This window comes from Brassica napus, chromosome A10, assembly GCF_020379485.1.
Source record: "Brassica napus cultivar Da-Ae chromosome A10, Da-Ae, whole genome shotgun sequence".
Taxonomy (NCBI): Eukaryota; Viridiplantae; Streptophyta; class Magnoliopsida; order Brassicales; family Brassicaceae; genus Brassica; species Brassica napus.
The window spans coordinates 13,674,921-13,680,920 of record NC_063443.1 but is presented as its reverse complement, the minus strand read 5'-3'; the positions used below and the strand labels follow the sequence as shown (position 1 = coordinate 13,680,920).

Below are 6,000 nucleotides of genomic sequence, written 5' to 3'. Positions count from 1 at the left end.
TTTAATCTTTTGTATATATTGTATCTTATTATTTTGCAAAAATCTTTTAGTTAAAAAGTTAAAAAATAACTTCTATAAATTTATGATAATAATTAATTAAATGAAAATGTGTATATTATATTTGCGTAATCCAATTAATCCCTTATGAAAATTAGAATATTTGAATTATCTCACAAAATCAATAAAAATATAATTATCAAAATGAAATTACCTATATATATATTTTGTATTGTTTCTTTGAAAAAGGCTTTTTGTATACAAGTTTTAAAAAAAATCTATTTGTAATACTACATATTTTCTTAAAATCAATCAACATTTTTTTAAATATTATAATTTAAAACTATTATTTGCCTAAGTACAATTTTCGCATAGAGGTTCACGTTGAAAGTTAGAGTGTGGTTAACTATCTTTTAACCCTTTAAGAATATATGTATAAATAAATTAAAAAATAAGAACGAAAAATTTAATTAATTTTGATTAGATAATGATTAATATTAAGAATAGTATAATTATCAAAAATGGAAAATAAATTTAAGAAAAGATAACTTTTGTATATTATTGTATTATTTATGAAAAAGTCTTTTAGTAAAAAGTTAAAAACATAAATTCTATAAAATAATATAATTAAATAAAATTATTAATTATATAATCAAAAATAGAATATTTAATTATCTAAAAATCTAAATTATAATTAAAAAAGATAATTTATATATATATATTGTATTGTTATATGAAAAAGTATTTTAGTAAAACGTTAAAAACATAAATTATATAATTAAATATTAATCAAATAATTTTTTAATTATATAATTAAAAATATAGTATTGAGTTATTTAAGATTTATTTTAGTAATGAATATCTATATATAATATAAATATGTTTGCCTCTATCCTAAGCTATCCCCATGGAAAGTCACTCTCTAACAGACCGACACGTGTCTCTGGGTTTAATTTCTTTGGCTAGACTTTAGTTTAACTTTGGGCTTATACTATGAACAATTGACACAGCTTTTTACTCTTTGATATTATTGAATGGGTTTATTATTTCTTAATACATAGTAGATAAATAAAAAAAACACTCATTATGATATGGACGTTATATTATCATCAAAGCAATCTTTACCATATGTACCTCATCCTGTGATAATTTATAAAGTAGCAACGAATCTATGAGTTCAACAAATTTGCAATTACCTACTTCAGAATTTTAAGTATATAAATAGTTAACAGTAGTGTGTTGAATATTATATTCATATAATTTAAAAGCCTTTACAAATTTTTATTTTTAAACATACACAAAAAATTAATTAAAGTAAATACCCTTTTGAGGTTCTCAACCATTTCAAATACCACCAACGCCGAAAAAATTCAATCAAGTACACGAAATCTATAATATATTTAAAACTACAATAAATACACTATAATATATTTAAAACTACAATAAATACATTAGTTAATGAAAAATCTTTTTTAAAAATATTATGGATGCATACATAAATATTAAGAGAAACTAATAAAAAGAAATAAAAGTAACAATAACTTGAAGAACAAAATGTATAAGATTCAGAATATTTATGATTTGTGGTCTAAGATATACTCAATTTATTGTCACAAAAAAAACTTAATAAAAAATACATACTTCGTTTTAAGAACATTAAAAATTACGTTAAAATTTTAAGAAAAATTATGAATCAATAATATTAATATAAAATTTTATTCGAAAAACTCAGCACTAAATGCATAAACAAAAAATAAACAAACCCTAAACCCTATAATCCTAAGCATTATTCTAAACCAAACCTTAAACCCAACCTAAACCAAACGCTAAACCTTTTCTACTACCAAAATACTAAATCCTACCTAACCCTAAACCCTACCTATACCTAGACCTTAACCCTATCCAACCCTAAACCCTACATAAACCTAACCCTAATCCCTAAACCCTAAACCTATCTAACTGTAAACCTACCTAACCCTAAACGTAAACCCCACCTAACCCTAAACCCTATTTAACCCTAAACCCTACCTAACCCTAAACCCTTCCTAACCCTAAAACCCTACCTAAAACCTAACCTTAAAACCTACCTAACCCTAACCCTAAACCCTAACTAACCCTATACTAACCCTACCTAACCTTAACCCTACATAACCCTAAACCCTACTAATCCTACCTAACCTAAACCCTACCTAACATAAAACATTTCTAACCCTAATCCCTTTCTAACTTTAAACCCTACTAACCTAAACCCTACTAACCCTAAACCCTTTCTAACCCTAGACCCTACCTAACCCTAAACCCTACCTAACCCTAAACCCTACCTAATTCTAAACCCTACCAAACCCTAAACCCTACCTACCCTAAACCCTTTATAACCCTAAACCCTACCTAACCCTAAACCCCTTCTAACCCTAAACCTGACCTAACCCTAAACCATGCCTAACCCTAAACCCTACCTAACTCTAAACCCTTTCTAGCCCTAAATCCTAGTAACCCTAAACCCTACTAACCGTAAACCCTTTCTAAACCTAAACCATGCTAACTCTAAACCTACCTAATTCTAAACCATACCTAACCCTACATAACCCTAAACCCTACTAACCCTAAAACCTACCTAACCTAAACCCTACTTAACCCTAAAACTTTTCTAACCCTAAATCCTTTCTAACCCTAAACCCTTTCTAGCCCAAAACCCTATCTAACCCTACACCCTACTAACCCTAAACCCTACTAACCCTAAACCCTACCTAACTTTAAACCCTACCAACCCTAAACCCTACCCAACCCTAAACCCTACCTAACCCTAAACCCTACCTTACCCTAAACCTACAAGCCCTAAACCCTTCCTAACCCTAAACCCTTCCTAACCCTAAACCTTTCCTAACCCTAAAAACCCTACCTAAACCCTTTTTAACCCTAAACCCTACCTAAACCTAAACCCTGCCTAAACCTAAACCCTACCAACCCTAAACCCTTTCTAGCCCTAAACCCTATCTAACCCTTCACCCTACTAACCCTAAACCCTACCTTATCCTAAACCCTACTAACCCTAAGCCCTACTAACCTTAAACCCTACCTAACCCTAAACCTTACCTAACCCTAAACCCTACCTAACCCTAAACCCTACCAACCCTAAACCCTACCTAACCCTAAACCCTACTAACCCTAAACCCTTTCTAACCCTAAACCCTTCCTAACCCCCTCCCTAACCCTAAAAACCTTACCTAACCCTAAACCCTTTTTAACCCTAAACCCTACCTAACCCTAAACCTTGCTAACCCTAAACCCTGCCTAAACCTAACCCTAAAACCCTACCTAAACCTAACCATAAATCCCATCTAACGCTAAAACTCTACCAATCCTAAACACTAAAAAATAATCTCAAAACTTAATACTAAAAAAAAAACATAAACTCCGCTGCGTAATTTGTTTTGTGATATTCAAATAACAAATTACATAGCAGATTTTAAATCTTATATCCATTATTTTAAGAGTAATTGGTGTTTATGCACCTAAAAGTGATTATATTTTAAAAACTAACCTCATCCCATTATCATTTTTTTCATACCTATTTTACACCTGTATCACCATCAGATCAACATCCTCTCACCTCAGCCTCCCTTCCTGTGTCAGATGCAGTCACATGCTGTGTCAGATCCATCTCTCCCGTTTTCTCTTTCCTCTCCCCATGAAATCCTTTAAGAAATCATTTTAAAATAGTTATAAAAATAACTAAAGCAATAAAAACTAAATTGGAACAGAAAATAGCCATTGATAAAACTGATCGAGAACATATATACTGTTTGAAAAATGATAGATATTATATATGTTTGATTTTCATAAAAATACATCCTTTAACTTGAAAGTCAGATTTTTTAGTTTCGAATCTTTGAAACCGTTATGCCTCTTCAGTAATGGCGGATTTTCAGAAATCAACTCAACGGGTCAAGTGGGTTTTCACTCCTCAGAAACTGGTATCTTGCTTTCCTTTTCATCTCTTGTTCTGCTATTATTTGTTGGGTTTCTTTTGGTTAGGTTTCATGAGACCAGCATGTGAAATTGACTGCGATATCATATGGTTTCTTTGTTTCATAAACTATATAAAGTTTGTATTTTGTGTTTTTGATTGCGTCATAGGGACTGTCTTCATATGTGCTCACTTTTGATTGTCTTTATCGGGTGCTGAGAATGGTTTTTGTTCTTATTTTGTTTCCAGAGAAAAAACTTGGACGGAGCCTACATAAAAGATGTGGTGGCGGAGTCTGACCCAACGGCGGAGCCGACTTAAACCGCAAAGAAGGTTCTACATGTATATCTTTAGAGGTGATAAAACAACTTCTTCTTCTGATTTTTCGGCGATTTACGTTACCCCGTTAAATCACATATATAAAAGTAAACATATGTATTTATATGATACTAATAGTGTTAACATGCTAAATTCTTTTGATTTTGCTCGTTAAGTTTAATATTAGTTAGTTAACTTTATGTTTAACCGTTAAATAAGATATTAAATTGAAAATAACACTGAATTATATAGTGTATTGTTAAGTTACTGACTTAGTTAACGTGTTATAAATAAATATAACTCGATAACAAAATTTGTAACATTCTAAATATTTGTTAACTCGCTAACAAATTTGGTTAAGTCACTAAGAATTTGTTAACTCACTAATAAATTTTCTAAAATATTTGATGGTCAAATTCATTCTTGAGTTTTAGTGTGGTTCATCATAAACCCAGAAAAGAGTAGTTATCTGGTTTTCATTTTCTATAAGTTACGCTTTTCATTGAATGCTACATAATTTAAAGAATTCAGCAAGTTTTTTGAGAGACCAAATCTCTATCTCAAAATAAAATTGTATTATAAAGAAGAAGAGAGACTGTAATGTTTTACAAATAAAAATTATAAGAGGAAAAAGAATGCAAAAAAAAGAAAACGTAAAAGGAATGGAAATGGGAGGAAAGAGAAATGACAGAGGAGAGAAAAAATACAGAGGAAAAAGAGTGTCATGTGAGAGGAGTAGTGGTGGAGAGGAAAATAAGGGTAATTACGGTAATTTGAAACACAAATGTTATACTGTTTTGCGTTTGTGTTAAATCCAGTACAGAGTCCCAATTTTGACATCAGTCAGGGGTATTAAGCAAATTCTCTCTTATTTTAATTGCCAAAATATTTTGAAAGTTGTATCTTATGAATAAAAAAAGTTAATTATATTTTAATAACGTTAAATTTTGTTAAAATAGAATGAAAAACTATTATCATAAATAAATAAAGAATTTTGATGAAATTTGAAAATCTTCAAATCAATAACAATTAATTAGTAATATTTCAAAAACCCTTAAACTATTATAGCAGTAGAATCTCAAAAAAAAAATTTAAAGTTCTCAAACATTTATTTGCCAATAACCATCCTTAAATCTTTTCTCATTCACAAAAAAATAATAATCTTTACATAAATTAGAAACAAGTTTTGTTTTTTGACTAGAGACTCAAATTTAAATTATACCACTAAAATATTTTAATATTTAATTGTTCAGAAATAACAAGTTAATGTTCTTAAAACAATAACCATCTTTAAATCTTTGCTCATTCAAAAAAATAATATTCTTTACATAAATTGGAAACAAGTTTTATTTTTTGACTAGAGATCCAAGTTTAAATTATACCACTAAAATATTTTAATATTTAATTGTTCAGAAATATATATATATATATATATTCGAGAGTAGACAATGCATATATAGATGATACTAAATTGATCGCAAGAATTCTTTTTGGAAAACACAATATAACTAGTATAGTATACAAAGAACTTTTCAAAATTTATGAAAATGTTTAAGCCCGCATCGCGGGCAAAACACCTAGTTATATATATATATGCTAGTATTCCTATTTCTTAGATAATAATTGGTTGATACTTGATAATCATTGAAACCTGTTTCCATTTCAAATTTCCTATATACTTTAATCCGCAAACAGAAATGGATTTAACTGAACCGAAC

The 6,000-nt window shown here is 29.2% G+C and overlaps 1 long non-coding RNA gene across 1 annotated transcript; it reads left to right on the top strand.

The window, feature by feature from the left end:
• Positions 1 to 3,449: 3,449 nt before the first annotated feature.
• Positions 3,450 to 4,442, top strand: LOC111199709. The gene is made up of 2 exons (XR_007317230.1): positions 3,450 to 3,971; positions 4,214 to 4,442. It is a non-coding gene; the product is annotated as an uncharacterized LOC111199709 (long non-coding RNA).
• Positions 4,443 to 6,000: the final 1,558 nt, after the last annotated feature.